This window comes from Conger conger, chromosome 9 (assembly GCF_963514075.1).
Source record: "Conger conger chromosome 9, fConCon1.1, whole genome shotgun sequence".
In the NCBI taxonomy this organism is placed as follows: domain Eukaryota; kingdom Metazoa; phylum Chordata; class Actinopteri; order Anguilliformes; family Congridae; genus Conger; species Conger conger.
The window spans coordinates 55,626,435-55,644,963 of record NC_083768.1 but is presented as its reverse complement, the minus strand read 5'-3'; the positions used below and the strand labels follow the sequence as shown (position 1 = coordinate 55,644,963).

General features: G+C 45.1%; 1 long non-coding RNA gene across 1 annotated transcript in view; it reads right to left on the bottom strand.

Moving 5' to 3' along the window:
• Positions 1 to 5,603, bottom strand: part of LOC133136581 (uncharacterized) — a 6,489-nt gene extending 886 nt beyond the window's left edge. The window contains exons 1-2 of the long non-coding RNA XR_009709544.1: positions 5,499 to 5,603; positions 1 to 209 (exon numbers count right to left, since the gene is read on the bottom strand). The exon at positions 1 to 209 is cut by the window's left edge and continues 886 nt beyond it. This is a non-coding gene — a long non-coding RNA (uncharacterized LOC133136581). The remainder of the gene's footprint in view (positions 210 to 5,498) is intronic.
• Positions 5,604 to 18,529: the final 12,926 nt, after the last annotated feature.

The window sequence follows — 18,529 nt, the reverse complement described above, 5'->3', positions numbered from 1 at the left end:
CACGCTATACTCAGCCTTCGCGTGCCCCACTCCCGCATAAGCATAGACTCCAGCTTTCGGGATCCGTTGCATCGGCTTGTCGGTGAAACCTCCTTCTTCATAGCTGCCGGCTGAGGCATATAGACCTTCAGCTCTGGCGTCCTCTGGTCTGTCAAATGTATCAATCATGTTTATGAGTCCTGATGGCGTTAGATCACCGTTTATCTTGGCTGTGGAAACAAAACGATTGATTTAATGGCATTATAGCATGGGGAGAAATCATCATTTCACCATAGGATGACAACAGTCGTAGTTTTGTGTCGACCAGAAGGGTGAAACCTACGCAGACTGGTGTCTGGGATCATTCAGAAAACGTGGAGGCAGTGTACAGCAGCAGGAAGTAGCTGCTCTTGCAGCCACTAGGCAAGGCCCTGGCTTTAGCAACAGCCCAGGCGCCAGCAGGCCCAACTACAACAGGCCAAGGCTCAAGCTACTCCTGGCCCAGGCTCCAGTAACACCAGGCCCAGGCTCCAGCTACTCCAGGCCCAGCCTCCAGTAACACCAGGCCCAGGCTCCAGTAACACCAGGCCCAGGCTCCAGCTACTCCAGGCCCAGCCTCCAGTAACACCAGGCCCAGGCTCCAGCTACTCCAGGCCCAGGCTCCAGCTACACCAGGCCCAGGCTCCAGCTACTCCAGGCCCAGGCTCCAGCTACTCCAGGCCCAGGCTCCAGCTACACCAGGCCCAGGCTCCAGCTACACCAGGCCCAGGCTCCAGCAACACCAGGCCCAGGCTCCAGCTACTCCAGGCCCAGGCTCCAGCTACACCAGGCCCAGGCTCCAGCTACTCCAGGCCCAGGCTCCAGCTACACCAGGCCCAGGCTCCAGCTACTCCAGGCCCAGGCTCCAGCTACACCAGGCCCAGGCTCCAGCTAAACCTGGCCCAGGCTCCAGCTAGACCTGGCCCAGGCTCCAGCTAAACCTGGCCCAGGCTCCAGCAGCCCAGCTTCCACCAGAACAGGCCCAGGCTCCAGCAGCCCAGCTACTTCCAGGCCAGGCCCAGGGCTAGCTACTGCTAACATTCCGAGAAACTATTTTCTCCACTAACCCTGGTTTAACGGACTGAAATCGCCTTTGATTGAGTGTTAACTTGTTCTTAAACTGCTAAACAGGACAGTATGGCCCCCTCCAAACTGCTATGTGTTGCTTTTGTGTTTTTCCTGATGTTGTCATCTGCAGTTTTTTGCCGTATGTTGATTGTAATGCTACTTATTATTTCTGGAAACGTTCATGTTCATCCTGGCCCTATCATTGATGTTATTTCCCCCAATACTGGTCTGCCTGCGAAGGACCTCTATTCTGGTTTCCCTGCAACTATTAATTTTATGTGCATTCCTGTCCGAACAACAGTTAGATTCACAAACCCCCCTTCCTTCAGAAAGGTAATCCCACCTACTGGAAGGAATGTTTCTTACAGTAAGGCTGGCACTACTCCCTCTGTCTAGTCCTCCTCATATTTCCCCCACACCCCAGCTGCTGTTAAAACTAAGCGCACTGTTAACAGTAATGTTTTACAATCTGTTACCCTGACGATGACTCACCCTAGTTACACACTGAAAATTGCTCTATTTAATGTCCGCTCCCTCAGTAACAAAGGCCCACTCATTTCTGATTTCATCACTGACAATAACATGGACTTTCTCTGTCTGACTGAGACCTGGCAGCAGCCCCAGGATTACTACCACCTAAATCTGGCTACTCCAGCTGGGTTGTCCTACTTGGACCAGCCTCGTCTCAGTGGCCATGGGGGTGGGATTGCTGTACTTTACCATTCCACTCTCAATTTCACTACTGTAACTCTACCTCAGCACACCTCCTTTGAACACCTTGTTGTTAAACTGCCTAGTTCTTGTCCATTAATGATTGTGTCAATCTATCGCCCACCCAAACCTCCTGTATTTCTCCCTGAGCTTTCTGAACTCCTGTCCACAGTCTGCACCATGTCTCCCAACGTGCTTGTCATAGGTGATTTTAACATTCCTATTAACCCCCGCCCGATCCACCTTCGCCACTGATTTCCTATCTCTACTGGACTGTCTAGACATTAAGCAACATGTTACCTTCCCCACCCATAACAAAGGCAACACACTCAACCTAGTCTGTTCCACCAGCCAAACTCCCATCAATCTCACTGACCTACTGCTCCCCACCTCTGGTCATGAAGCTGTCATGTTTGAGGTCCCTGCTCAGCTATATAGGAAAAAACCTCAATGCACCATCACATTTAGAAATATTAAAAACATTAACAATGCTGATCTCATCAGTCTGATCACCTCGCACCCCACCCCTGACCCACTCTCATCTACTGACGAACTGGTCACCCATTACAATGCCTGTCTCTCCTCCTCACTGGACACTTTAGCCCCTCTTAAGGCACGTACTGTCTCTTTTAACCACTCTGCGCCCTGGTTTACCCCTCAACTCCGCCTTCTAAAAACTGCAGGGCGCCATCTAGAGAGACTATCCAAGAGAACTGGTTTAACCGTCCACTCCCAAGCGTACTCTGACCATATTAACTTCTACAGAAATGCCCTCACAGTGGCCAAAAGCTCCTACTACTCCAATATCATCAACATCCATCCATCCATCCATTATCTGAACCCGCTTATCCTGATCAGGGTCGCAGGGGAGCTGGAGCCTATCCCAGCATACATTGGGCGAAAGGCAGGAATACACCCTGGACAGGTCGCCAGTCCATCGCAGGGCACACACACCATTCACTCACACACTCATACCTACGGGCAATTTAGACTCTCCAATCAGCCTAACGTGCATGTCTTTGGACTGTGGGAGGAAACCGGAGTACCCGGAGGAAACCCACGCAGACACGGGGAGAACATGCAAACTCCGCACAGAGAGGCCCCGGCCGACGGGGATTCGAACCCAGGACCTCCTTGCTGTGAGGCGGCAGTGCTACCCACTGCACCATCCGTGCCGCCATATCATCAACAGTGAGAGCCAATTCCAAAACCCTCTTCTCTACAGTGAAACACCTCCTTCAACCACCTGATAACTCCCCTGACAACACCTCCACTGACCTGTGCAATAAATTCCTGAGCTTCTTTCAAACTAAAATTGATGACATCCATAAACAGCTGTGCCTGTCAACCCCACCCACTGCCCTGCCCTCCTGGATGTCCACTCCCATGGACCCCCTATATCAAAGCTGTCTCTCCACCTTCACTCCAGTCACTGAGGAGACTATAACCAAAATGATTACCACAGCCAAGTCCTCCACCTGCCAGTTGGACCCTCTGGTTAAAGCTGCACTCCCTGCCCTCTCCCCACTGCTCACCCAGATTATAAACTCATCCCTGGTTTCTGGCTCTGTTCCTCCCTCACAACAATTGGCTGCCATTACACCAATACCCAAAACATCTGGTGTCGATTTTAACAATCTAAACAATTTCTGTCCCATTTCCAACCTCCCATTTGTGTCAAAAGTACTTCAACGTGTTGTGGCTGCCCAACTTCAAACTCACCTGGATTCAAATAACCTCCTTGAACCCTTCCATTCTGGCTTCCGACCTAAACATAGTATAGAGACTGCCCTTGTCAAGATCACAAACGACCTCCTCCGTGCTACAGACTCTGGACTTCTCACCATCCTCATCCTCCTCGACCTCAGCACTGCTTTTGACACCATCTCCCACCCACTCCTTCTGGAGCGCCTAGCAACCCTGGGGGTCACCGGTACTGTGCTAGCCTGGCTAACATCCTACCTGACGGGGAGACAACAGTTTGTCAAGCTAAAACACCATAGGTCCAGGTCAGCTGCGGTTACCCATGGTGTCCCTCAGGGGTCAGTGCTTGGTCCATTATTGTTCATCATTTACCTCCTCCCCCTTGGCCGTATCATGCGTTATCATCACCTCAACTTTCACTGTTATGCAGACGATACGCAACTCTATATCTCAACCAGGCCCTCTGTCCCCTTGCCCCCCCCCGTCCCTCCTCAGCTGTCTTCATGACATTAAAACCTGGATGACTACAAACCTCTTTCAACTCAATGGCAATAAAACTGAAATCATGCTCATTGGTTCAAAATCCACATTGTCCAAAACACTCAGCCAACCATTGATGGTTTCCCTGTCCCCCTGTCAACACACGTCATCCTGGACAATACTTTATCCTTTGGTCCCCACATAAAAAACATCTCAAGGACTGCCTTTGTTCACCTCTGCAATATCTTCCGACTCCGCCCCTCACTCTCCCACAGCTGTGCTTTGTCACCTCCCGGCTGGATTACTGCAACAGCATCCTCTCAGGACTCCCCACCAAACTCACCAACAAATTTCAAATTATACAAAATTCTGCTGCCCGAATCCCGACCCGCACAAAATCTCATGAACACATCACACCCATCCTCACTCAGCTACACTGGTTACCAGTTCAACAGCGCATTGATTTCAAGATCCTCCTACTCACATACAAGGCTTTGAACACCCTTGCACCCCCCTATCTCTCTGACCATCTTCACAACTACACCCCAACTTGCACTCTCCGCTCCTCCTCAGCTGGCCTCCTGTCTATCCCCACCACCTGACTCTCTACTATGGGTGCTCGAGCATTCAGCTCTACAGCACCCAGGCTCTGGAACTCTCTACCCATACACATGCTCCATGCAGAGTCACTGTCATCTTTCAAAAAACTTCTCAAAACTCATTTGTTTACTCTTGCATACCCCTGACTGTTTCCTTCCCTTTACATGTTGTTGTGTCTATCTCTGTCTGCTGTCTGTTTGTTTGATATTAATTGTATGTTCATTGTAAACTATTTTTAATTGGATATATTTTATCATGTTTTCTTTTTTGTTGATGATTTTAAATGGGATATTTCGTATCATGTTTTTACCATGTTTATTTTGTATTTTGCACAATGTAAGGTGACCTTGAGTGTCCAGAAAGGCACCACTTCAAATAAAATGTATTATTATTATTATTATTATTACGGGCAGATGTGAGCCCTCAGCGCCTAAAGCACGGCAGACAGGGGAAGTGAAATGAATTTAACAATGTATATCTAATCAGCTAACCTAAAAATGTGGTAGTACTTTGTGTTTGGTTGGTTTGGCTTTCTGTCCTTCAGGATGCAGTCCTTCTCAGGATAAGACCAGAATGTTTGATTATATCAAGTTTTAGCAATAATGCAAGCATTGGGCAGAATTTTAGGAAAATGTTCATAATTCCTGGGGGGCAAATAATTTTTGCCTCAACTGTATATGATCATTTATGTGTCATTTTAAGCCATTTTGGCCAGGACTCCCTTGCAAAAGAGATGTAAATCTAAATAAGACTATTCCCTGGTAAAATATAGGTTAAATAAAAAATGTAATTTAACCAACTGCGTTGATAAACTATGTTGATAAACATTCATTTGTCTCTATTGTCCCTTTCAATGCATTCAGAATAACAAAAAAAAGCATGCTGCTCTACCACACAGAACACATATCCAAGCCTACCTGACATCCTGCAGAATTCTTGTACAGGGTAAAAACCAGCTCCCAGACTGTCTGATGGCAAAATAGGCTTCTTGTATCCCAATTCACTCACCCTTGGCTTTATAGCCTCGAGTTTGAAAGTGAAAAACAACGGAGAGGAAATTACATCATTTAGCCACTTTGACAAGAAACCAGGATAATTCTTGTAAACTGAAACGAAAACCAAAATCAAAAAAGTGAGACCGCTTGTTACCCTGAAACTAGCAGTCTCACTTTTAAAACCAAATAGGACTACAACCAAAATTCATGAAACATTAGTAAATCTATGTGCAGATTTGCACATGGATGTCCACGCTACTAAAAACCTACTCCGGATTCATGAACGCCGCGGGAAACTCAGATTTGATCGTAAGTACATGTGTATGATCATGAATGCCAATCCATGATAAAGTGAAAGCGCGCTCCCGGTAATCAGCAATTAGCATTAATCTCCGCCCATGAATAGACAATGATTGCCATATAAGGAGGTGTAGACGCATCCAGTCGACCTGTCAGTCATCATGGCGCAAACAAGGAAAGAGAGAGAAAGAAAAAAAAAAACTTTTCCGAAGCGGAGATCGATATCATCTGGGGTGAAATATATTTTATTGGGTAAAAAATATTTTATTTTCTTCTATCAGTAGTGGTGTTGTGACAGGGACAGGCAAAGCGAAGGCCTGGGAGGAGGTGACAGATACTGTTAATGTTGCCTCTGTAGACAATAGCACCATATCCGAGGTTAAACGTAAATGGTTTGACATGAAACTGGAGGCAAAGAAACGCATAAGAACAAAAAAAACATGCATCAGCCACAGGAGGAGGAGGCTCACGGGCACAAATATCACCTGCTGACGAGCGCATCGCTGGCATTATTGGGGAGACCTCTCTGTCAGGAATTATACCTGGAGACAACATCAAACCCAGATGGTAAGGTGATAATTGTTGTATCATAATACATTCTGAAAACCATCACTGATAGCTTAGTGGTTAGTATAGTTTAACCTAGGTCGTACAGTCCCACCAAACAAACCGAACATTTGTGGGGGTTTCTCTTCGGATTGAATGAAGTGGAAACGGGAAACCAGTAATGTTATATTGTGCGATATGGTGCGTAATGGATATCAGTGTCGGAATGTAGAGCTATTTAACATTCATTTCAAGAAAGGATACGGATAACATATAGCCCACTGCAGTTTTGTATGCATCGTCTTCAAATTATTTGAATCTTAATTGCCTAAAGTTCTGTTTTATACTGCACAGCTCCAAACAACTCTTCAAGGGTTCTGAATTTCTGTATGTTTACACTAGGACTCGGAACTGTACTGTCCTCTCAGGTCCACTTTTGCACGTGTTCTTGTGTTTGATCTGCACTTTGTTGTACGTCGCTCTGGATAAGAGCGTCTGCTAAATGCCACGTAATGTAATGTAATGTAAAAATAAGTCAGTCTGCAGCCAACGTAAATTAAACATTTTTCAAATAAGATTTATTTAATGTTTCTTTCAAATGAAAAAAGAGCCACACATAAAACAAAAAAAAACAAACGTTGTCTCATATTTCTAGCTGGCGAGTGCTCCTCCCATGATGTGGCTCCACCACCTGCTGCCGCCGCTGCTGCTCCTGCTGCACCCAGGTACCGAGGCCGAAGAGGTGATCCGGCTGTCCTTACGGATGAGGTCCTGAGGAATCAAGAAAGTCTACTTACAGCAGTCAACCAAATCAACACGTCCCTCCAAGAAATTAACACCAGCTTGAAGGAAATCTGCAAGGCACTTTTGCGTCCAATAAAGTGTTATGTTGTCAGTATTGTGTGATGTCTGTGTTCATCCTGGGAAAACACTTATTTACTACAAGATAATCAAGCTACTCTCTTTTACTCTGATAATTAAATCTAGCCTATTTGTATACATTTTAAAGAGCATGAACTGAAAATGAACTGAGGTAGCCTACTGAAACAGGATGTTGTATATAAATATGAAACTAACTTTTTGCAAAGCTTGTCGGCCTAAAATGTGCGCAGCTTATTCAGTCTTAGCAACACTTACCTTAAAATTGCTCTACAAGTCGCTGGCGTGTCTGTATAGCAGCCGCATTTCGAGGCCCAAGAGCTGGTTCCAGAGGCAGTCGTTCCTCTGGATTGGGGACTTCAGGCAGGGGAAGGCCCTGTTTAATCGCCACATTGTGCAGGACACAGCAGGCTAATATTATTTTGCACACCTTCCCAGGTGCATAAAGAAGGGTACCACCTTTATTGTCCAGGCAGATCCATCTTGCCTTCAAGACCCCATTTGTGCGCTCCACAACGGCCTGAGTAGCAGCGTGTGCCTCACAGATCAGTTGCACATTAACGGAATGAAAGTTTTTCCGGTTTATGTAAGCAAATGCATCACAAAGAATTAAAGAACTAATTTAACTAAATGTGTTATATTTTTAATTGTTTGTCATGTTCATATCACGTGTTTCAAAGGCATCTGCGTATTGTTTACATAACAGAGCGTAATATGAATTAAAATGTAAATTTCCAATAGAGACAAGCATTATTTATGTGCATTCTTGAATTTACACAAGCACTACGCGTGGTCAGCAGCAGGTGTAGATTTTGTTAGTAGCTACGAAAAGATCGGAGCTACTAAAATATTGATGAATGCCAAAAACCCGTAAATTTCCCTCTACTCACATTTTACACACAAATTCGTTCTGCTCACGTTTCATGAATGAGACCCATTGTCTTTTTGACAATTTATGTGCAAGGGAAGGATGCAGGAATAGATTCCATGCATTTTGAAATATGGCAGGTGGTCTCTTATTTATGTTAACAATTGTACATTATAAACACCAGTACTTACCAAGATATTAAAATAAAACAATGCACCCAACCCCCCTTACAAGCTTACAAGATTTCCATTTTCATTTTAAAATTTTACTTTTGAATGCAATTCACTTATGATTATCTGCTTATATAAGTACGCAAGTCACATAATTAAGTGTTTATAGACAGGTTTGTACAGTTCAAAGCATTTTTAATCATGAAATAACAGGTTTAAGCAGGAGGTTTTAAAGTTGTGGCTCATCGGTGTATAAGGTAAAAATAAAGGATGCGCGTGCATCATTGGCTCTGTTACGACCCACTCAGCAGAAATAGCACAAGACAATGCAAATGCAATATTTACGTAAAAATGCAGATAGACGTTCACTCTGTTGACTGCTGGTCTCCATTCAGTGAGTGCTAAAAAGAACAGACTGAAGCCATGGGGACAGCTGATACTGCTGACAGAGTTCACTGATGATCCACGGACTTCAAACAGACAAGGCTGCCACGGCCTGTCTCAATCGTGTCTGAGTCAGCAGTTCACTGGTTGTCCTCTCTCCTGCCCCCCACGATGCTGAGTTTATTACTTTATGGCTTGAGAAGATTAGCTATAATCTCCGGGGGCCCACACCTCGGGCACAAGCCACATGAGACGCCCCAGGGGAAGTTAATTTTTGGAAGTTACTGGGCAAGGAAATGTGTTACTGGGCAAAAACCAACTACAGAAGTGCCTATGATGTCAGCCGTACAGTGTTGTGTGTGTGTGTGTGTGTGTGTATGTAATGTAATGTGTGTATGTGTATGTGTGTGTATGTATTGTGTGTATTGTGTGCAGGGCGGCCTGTAGCGTAGTGGTTAAGGTACATGATTGGGACACGCAAGGTCAGTGGTTCTAATCCCGGTGTAGCCACAATAAGATCTGCACAGCCGTTGGGCCCTTGAGCAAGGCCCTTAACCCTGCATTGCTCCAGGGGAGGATTGTCTCCTGCTTAGTCTAATCAACTGTATGTCGCTCTGGATAAGAGCGTCTGCCAAATGCCTGTAATGTTGTGTGTGTGTGTGTGTGTGTGTGTGTGTGTGTGTGTGTGTGTGTGTGTGTGTGTGTGTGTGTGTGTGTGTGTGTGTGTGTGTGTGTGTGTGTGTATTACATTATTGGCATTTGGCAGACGCTCTTATCCAGAGCGACGTACAACAAAGTGCATACCCATAACCAGGGATAAGTTCGCTGAAAGACCATAGAGGGAAGTACAACTGCTACCTGTACAGCAAAGATAAGATAAGGACCAGGGCCTATTTGATTTTTTTATTATTATTTATTTATTTTATTTTTTAAATCAACAAATAAACAAACAACAAAGCAAAAGTGACCAAACTTAACTATCCAAATACTGCTTACCTAGCCAACTAAAAATACCAAAACACTACGTAAATCACAAAGACAACAATTAAGGTTCACAGGGAGGTAGGGAGGGATGGGGAGAGGTGCTGCTTGAAGAGGTGCGTCTTCAGTTTGCGCTTGAAGGTGGGGAGAGATTCTACAGTTCTGACCTCAACGGGGAGTTCGTTCCACCACCGTGGAGCCAGAACAGACAGTAGTTGTGAGCGTGATGTGGAGGTTCGGAGAGGGGGAGGTGCCAAGCGGCCTGTAGAGGCTGAACGAGGTCTGGCAGGGGTGTAGGGTCTGATGATTTTTTGTAGGTAAGCTGGGGAAGACCCCTTAACTGCTTGGAAGGCTAGCACCAATGTTTTGAATTTGATGCAAGCCATGACAGGCAGCCAGTGGAGGGAAGTAAGCAGGGGGGTGACGTGTGAGTATTTGAGAAGGTTGAAGACCAGACGAGCTGCTGCGTTCTGGATAAGTTGGAGGGGTCTGATGGCGGACGCTGGGAGGCCAGCCAAGAGGGAATTGCGGTCGTCCAGGCGGGACAGAACCATTGCTTGGACCAGGAGCTGAGTCGAGTAGGGGGTGAGAAAGGGGCGGATTCTCCGTATGTTGTATAGGAAGAACCTGCATGACCTGGTCACCGCCGCAATGTTCTCGGAAAGGGACAGTCTGCTGTCCATCACCACGCACTGGGTGATGGCGTGAGTGTGGTATCCCCGAGGGAAGTGGAGAGATCCAGATGGGGAGAGGTATTGGCAGGGATGAATATCATTTCAGTCTTGCCTGGGTTGAGCTTTAGATGGTGGTTGTCCATCCAGCTCTGGATGTCACTCAGGCAAGCAGAGATACGGGCTGAAACCTGTGTATCAGACGGTGGGAACGAGAGGAAGAGTTGGGTATCATCCGCATAGCAGTGGTAGGATAGCCCATGTGCAGTGATCACAGGGCCAAGGGAACGAGTGTAAAGAGAAAAAAGAAGCGGGCCTAGGACTGAGCCCTGGGGAACTCCTGTGGCAAGGGGCCGAGGTGTCGATACCGTACCAGCCCAGGCAACCTGGAAGGAGTGACCAGAGAGGTAGGACTCAATCCAGTCCAGGGCTGTGCCACAGATGCCCGTTGCTGACAGGGCGGACAGGAGGATGGAGTGATCCACAGTGTCGAAGGCAGCAGAGAGATCTAGAAGAATGAGGACAGAGGAGAGGGAGGCTGCTCATGCGGCATGGAGTGACTCACTGACAGAGAGGAGTGCGGTGTCTGTCGAGTGGCCCGATCTGAAGCCAGACTGATGGGGGTCTAGCAGGTTGTTGTCAGAAAAGAAAGAAGAAAGTTGAGTAGAAGCGGCTTGTTCTATGGTTTTAGAGAGAAAAGGAAGAGGAGATACCGGGCGGTAGTTGTGGATGATGTATGTCTGTGTATGTGTATGCAATGTAATGTGTGTGTACATGTATGAGTGTGTGTGTGTGTGTGTGTGTGTGTTTGTGTGTATGTAATGTAATGTGTGTGTGTGTGTGTGTATGCATGCAGGTGTGTGTGTACTGTAATGTGTGTATATGTATGTGTGTGTATGTATTGTGTGTGTGTATGTAATGTAATGTGTGTGTATATGTATGAGTGTGTGTGTGTATATGTATATATGTGTGTGTGTATGCAATATAATGTAATGTGTGTGTATATGTATGTGTGTGCATGTAATGTGTGTGTGTGTGTGTTTATGTAATGTAATGTAATGTGTGTGTGTGTATATGTATGTGTGTATATGTATATGTATGTGTGTGTGTGTGTATGTGTTTGTATATGTGTGTATGTGTGTGTATATGTGTGTGTATAATGTGTATGTGTGTGTGTGTGTGCATGTAGTGTGTGTGTGTGTATATGTATATGTATGTGTGTGTATGTGTGTATGTGTGTGTATATGTTTGTGTGTGTAATGTGTATGTGTGTATGTGTGTGTGTGTGCATGTAATGTGTGTGTGTGTGTGTGTGTAATGTGTATGTGTGTGTGTGCATGTAATGTGTGTATATGTGTGTGTGTGTGTAATGTGTATGTGTGTGTGTATATGTGTGTGTGTATGTGTGTGTGTGTGTGTGTATATGTATATATGTGTGTGTGTGTAATGTGTATGTGTGTGTGTGCATGTAATGTGTGTATGTGTGTGTGTGTGTGTGTGTGTGTGTAATGTGTATGTGTGTGTGTGTATATGTGTGTGTGTATATGTATATATGTGTGTGTGTGTGTATGTGTCTCTCTACAGGATGGGACGTGGAGAAGGGCAGCTCAGGCTCTGATGGGATCCAGCCTGACCTGCTGGTCTCCCTGACCGCCCTTAAGAAGGCGGCTGTGCACTTCCGCGGGCGGTACCACTACCGGGGGTCCACTTTGTGCCCCCAGCCCTGGAGAAGAAGTACCAGCTCAACCTGCCTCCGTACCCAGGCACCGACTGCGTCTACCAGCTGCCCTAGGGCCTGAACCAGACCTCCATTACTGGGCCTTACCAGAGCAGAGCTGGCTTCAAATAGTATCTGCTTTGGATTCAAATACTAATACTACTACTAATAATTTGCTATTTAGCTGATGCTTTTATTCAAAGCAACTTACAGTTGATGTGTAGTGTGGGGTGAAGGCCCTTGCTCAATAGCTGTGTGGATAATATTGTGGCCACACCGAGGCTTGAACCTCCAACCTCCTGTGCCACATACCTTAGATTTACATCAGGATTATTTAATTAACACAGAAAAGCATTTGAATCCGGAACAAATACTGTTTTTAACCCAGCTATGCACCGTGACTGTTGGAGTGACTGTTGGAGCACCTATTTATGATGTCACAACCATTTGATCATGGGGACCCCATTACACCAGAGATGGGTGGACCTACCATACATTTTCATTTTCAGTGGCGGACTGCTTTGAGCCAATCACTGTATTCTGCTTTAACGAACAGTCTTGTAATTGGTTGAGATCAGTGATTGACAGCTGATTGTAGCTCCATTCATTACGGGTTCAGAACAAGCATATTCTTCAGTCAGCTTGCTGGGTTAATGTCTCTCTGATCTGTGGGGCTTGCAGTGGTTCTACAGTGCGTGGGTTAATGTCTCTCTGATCTGTGGGGCTTGCAGTGGTTCTATAGTGCGTGGGTTAATGTCTCTCTGATCTGTGGGGCTTGCAGTGGTTCTACAGTGTGTGGGTTAATGTCTCTCTGATCTGTGGGGCTTGCAGTGGTTCTACAGTGTGTGGGTTAATGTCTCTGCTCTGTGGGGCTTGCAGTGGTTCTATAGTTTGTCTGAAAGGGTGGAGAGAAGCGATCAGAAGATGCTAAAATGATAATAAAAAGGTGATTTAAAAAACTAGAGCTGCGACTTCTGGGAGGTTTATCGTCTCTATGGTTACTGAGTCGCAATCCCATTGGTCAGACTGCAGGTGTTCCACCCGTCATTCTGAATGTACTTATGGATGTTTATTTTCAAAGAGAATTTTCATGCAATAAAAGCAAAATATTAATATGCTAAATAATGTGATGAGGCAATGCATTGCCCTCCACAAAATGTCCTGACCCACAGCATGACAACATGAGTTAAATAAGTAACTAGGCTGTGTCCTTAAAAACTGTGTTTATGCATTACTTCAGTACGAAAGTTCAGCTTAGTAGGCTTTTGTTGAAACTTTGCCCTTAACAAACAGTAAAACTAGAACTGAAACTAAAACTAAGCATTTCCAAGAAGCAACATGATTTCTGAAAACCACTGGTGCCAAAATTATTGGCACCCCTAACAATTATTGTAGATGAAATCAAACAAATAAATACATATATTATTTTTTATTTATTTATTTTTTTGAAAAATCTATTTCCAAATATTCATTTTCCAAAAGATTTAAGTTTACAGAGACATTTTTGTATTTAATAAAAAATAACATTACTTATGCAATTGATTACTTTTTACATAAAAACTTGATCATGGCTGTCTGAGATCAGAAGCAACGAGTCAACCAAAGTCTGCAGAAGAACTATGGCAAGTTCTCCAACATTTTATTTAGCTAAAGCTTTTATCCAAAGTTACTTACAGTTGATTAGACTAAGCCGGGGACAATCCCCCCTGCAGCAATGCAGGGCTAAGGGGCCTTGCTCAAGGGCCCAACAGCTGTGCGGATCTTATGGTGGCTACACTGGGGATATAACCACCAACCTTCTAGGTCCCACTCATGCACCTTAACGACTAGGCTACAGGCTGCCCCGCATATTTGTGCTATATAAAAGTAGATTAAAAAATTTTTTTTTTATGAAATAGGAAATGCACTTACAATTTTTATTTCTGTAATTAAAAAGTTACAAAAAGCTACAAAAAGCAGAAGACAGCAGAAATGAAATAACATGAAGGACCACACGATGTGATGTCAGAAAGATGTGTGTCGTTCTTATAAGGACAGTCACATAATGGAGCATTCTACCTCAGATCCCAGCAGGGATATTGCAGGCTTTGGTCCAATTCTTACACCGGTGCCTAGAAACTTCGCCTCCACTCCATCCACACCAGCACTCACTCCAGTGTCGACCCCCAGGCCAGCCTTCACCTTCAGTGGGCCAGCGGTCGCCGAAGCGCTGGCCAACTCAGCTCTGGCCATTGCGTTTACCCCAGTCACAGATGCGCCAGCCCCCGCTGAAGCGTTTGGCCCATTCGCTTCCGCCTCGAACACGCTATACTCAGCCTTCGCGTGCCCCACTCCCGCATAAGCATAGACTCCAGCTTTCGGGATCCGTTGCATCGGCTTGTCGGTGAAACCTCCTTCTTCATAGCTGCCGGCTGAGGCATATAGACCTTCAGCTCTGGCATCCTCTGGTCTGTCAAATGTATCAATCATGTTTATGAGTCCTGATGGCGTTAGATCACCGTTTATCTTGGCTGTGGAAACAAAACGATTGATTTAATGGCATTATAGCATGGGGAGAAATCATCATTTCACCATAGGATGACAACAGTCGTAGTTTTGTGTCACTGAACAGGGCACACTTTTCACTCTTTGCTGTATTTCTCTGGCATAATTTGTGTTGGAATATTCTACCCGTTAGCAAATGAAAGGTTACATTTCTCAGTTATAAATACATGTGTGTGAATGTCCATGAATGTTTTACAAAAGTAGGTGATTAATGATTGAATTCATGTCATGTTGCGGAGGGTTGGTTGGCATATTTTATATACTGTGGAAAGAAGCACACATTTTAAAAGCCTGGAATAATTCACACTGTAGTCCAGGTGTGAGCCTACTTACCCTGTAAGGGTGGTTTTTTGGTCTTTGTGACTTTCTGCCAGTTGCCCCCTTGCCACACAAGAGAAACCATTTTCAACATTTAATTCAAATAAGAACCAGAAAGTACTGAATGGGATGATATAAATATATATAAATATATACAATATAGAATATAAAATAGTTTAATTTAAACAGTATTTTAACCACTAGAAATGCCATACATTACATTACATTATTGGCATTTGGCAGACGCTCTTATCCAGAGCAACGTACAGTTGATTAGACTAAGCAGGAGACAATCCTCCTCTGGAGCAATGCAGGGTAAGGGCCTTGCTCAAGGGACCAACAACTGTGCAGATCTTGTTGTGGCTACACTGGGATTAGAACCAACGACCTTGCGGGTCCCAGTCATTTACCTTAACCACTACGCTACAGGCCTACTAGTCTCTCCTTTTATCTTTCTCTCTTTCATAATTCAGATATGGTTTTTTTGTGTGTGTGTGTGTTAGTATAAAATAACACATTTGAGATTTCCAAATATTCATTTTCCAAAAGATTTAAGTTTACAGAGACATGTTTGTATTTAGTAAAAAAGTAACATATTACTGTAAGCAATTGATTGATTTTTACATAAAAACTTGATCAAGGCTGTCTGAGATCAGAAGAAATGAGCCAACCAAAGTCTGCAGAAGAACTGTGGCAAGTAATCTAACATGCTTGGTGTCTGTGGTTGAGGGACGGTTTCCCCGGTAACTGTATTTTGGTTTGCGTGTTTCTCCTGAGCTGCGACTCAAGGTTTTATTTTCGTGCCTAGTCTTTTGCTAGGTTGTACTTTTATTTTATCCCCGGTCCGGGGATTTCGGTGCTCAACTTAAGCACTTTTTTTGGTTGGGTAGTCGCCCTGTTTTTTTAAGGGTCGTTTTATTTTCTCATAGCCGTTTTGGGCTTTATATTCTGATTCGAACGGAGTTTTCATCCTTATTATTTTCTGTTCCTCTCTCTGTTCCGGGAGTATTCCCCATTTGTATTTGTATATCCCAGTTCCTTCTCTTCCAGGATTTTGTGGCGAACACGCCAGCGTTCCCTTCTAGGGGTTTATCTTCAGTCGCGTCTGGCTCTCCGCCCATCCTCGACATTACAGCCTGAGGGCAGCACAGGTGCCTGGGGGCAGCACAGCTTGGGCCCTAGGAGCTGTAGGGAATGTGGTGGGGACACAAAAAGTGATAATACAATCGTGAAACTGTTAAACGATTCGACTTTGAAAAAATGTGCTTATTGGGTGAAGGCATTGAATACGTGCACAGTGAACCCCGCATCACTCCTAGTGGAGGACACGCACACCTGTTTGTGGTAATCGATCAGTACATGAGGCACAGTTGATTAGACTAAGCAGGAGATAATCCTCCCCTGGAGCAATGCCGGGTTAAGGGCCTTGCTCAAGGGCCCAACGGCTGTGTGGATCTGGCTACACCAGGGATCGAACCACCGACCTTCCGGGTCCCAGTCATGTACCTTAACCACTACGCTACACTACAGGGAAAGTGATGAAGGAAGCAATGAAGACATGCCGTATCATCCCCAATCCGCCGGGGTGGTGGAACAAATGAACCAGACAATAAAAACAAAACTCACAGCTGCAATCAGAAGCACAGGAAAAGGATTCCATGGATTGCTTCCTGCCATCCTGTGGGGGACTGAGGGGCTGTGAATAAAGGACTTATCAAAAAGCGCTGAGCCGAGTGTCATAAGTAGCCAAAACATATTAATCTTTTGAGCTAATCAAAATGTACCTTTTGAGTGATCAAAATATGTAACCAATAAAGAAAGCTGTATGATTTAATTGTTTCTTTATTTTTCCTTTAAGATGGACATAAGTTATTTCACAAAAATGACCTCTGACCTGGAAACAGAGCAAGCCTGCACAGGCTGCATGCTCGGGCGAAGTGCTGAGCCAAGCGGACAAGGAGGGGGAATTGGTGCTTAATCTAGAGATGAGCCTCTGTTTGAACTTCTGCTTTTGTAAATTCGAATTTGTGCTTTGACAGGCCCTAGTATAAAAGATTGTTTTGGAAGAAGTACCGTGTGAACCGGAACCACTGTCAAATGTGAAGCGTACGTACATCAAAGGAAGAGATTGTCCTATGATTGAAACATGTATACCAAATAATAAGAATGTATTAACAGCAATTTGTGTTGACAATGATTTATATTATGGTTTATTGTACTAATGAATGATAGTATATAGCTAACATTACTGGACCAGAATATTATTGCAATAAAAACATATTATTCACCAGCCCTGGACTCTGACCCTTTTCACGAGAACCGACCTGTCATAGAACTTATAGATATAACTTACGAATGACATAGCGTTAAGAAGGCTTCAGAAAATGCAGCCCTGATATGTCTACCTCATTAAAAAGTTAGTAATTTTTCAGATGGTTAAACATAATAGATGAGTACAGTTCAAGAAAACAACCATTTTTGTGTTGATGACCTTCAAAGGACCAGAAAATAGCAGCCCCGGCCTCCCCTACTTTACAACCCTGAGGGCCGGCTGCATAGACGCAGATTAAGCCCATCCCAGTAAGTGCATCATTCTGACCAGGTGTTTAGTATCGCTGCGGACTTTCCTCTAGACGCGGTAACGTTGATTTTTAAATTGCTCATTTGAACAGCAAGGGTTAGGGCTTGAGCCAGTTTGTTTGTCTGTTACCTGTTAATCACTTCTACTGGTTGCATACCTATAGAGTGATTGAACATTTGTCTTAAATAGCTTAGATAGCTGTGGAATTTATCAGTAGATTACCTTTGATTTGGTATTGCTTGTGAGCAATTGTAGGCCATTCAAATAGGTGTGTCAGAGCGACGCTAGCATCGCTCCGTCCCAGTTTGTGATGTTATGTTTCACCCCATCCCAGTCTGCTCTCTCCCTCGAAGACGTGGGCGACGTGGGCCTCCACGGCGTCGGAACCCCTCCAACCTCAGATACCCCCCGCTGACCCCTTGTGAGGACTTTGGTGTCACAGGGGGGACTATGGAACTGCCAGTCTGCCACTCGGAAGGCTGACTTCATCCCTGCATATGCCTCCCTCCAGTCCCTACAATTCCTTGCCCTCACGGAGACCTGGATCACACCTGACAACACCGCCACTCCCGCTGCCCTCTCATCCTCCTTCTCGCACACTCCCCGGCCTTCCGGCCGTGGCGGTGGTACTGGTCTTTTAATTTCCCCCTCGTGGAAATTCTCTGTTCTCCCCCTCTCTGACCTGTCCATATCCACTTTTGAATTCCATTCTGTTGCAGTATCCTACCCTACTAACCTTTTCATTGCAGTTATCTACCGTCCTCCAGGGCCCCTGGGAAACTTCCTTGATGAGCTAGACACCCTTCTCAGCTCCTTCCCTGAGGATGGCACCCCACTGATTCTCCTTGGAGACTTCAACATCCACCTAGAAGCCTCCCAGGCTGCTGCCTTCCTACCGCTAATCCACTCCTTCGGCCTCTCCCTGCAACACTCTCCTCCAAACCACAAGGTGGGCAATGTCCTAGACCTTGTCTTTGTGAGGAACTGCTCATGC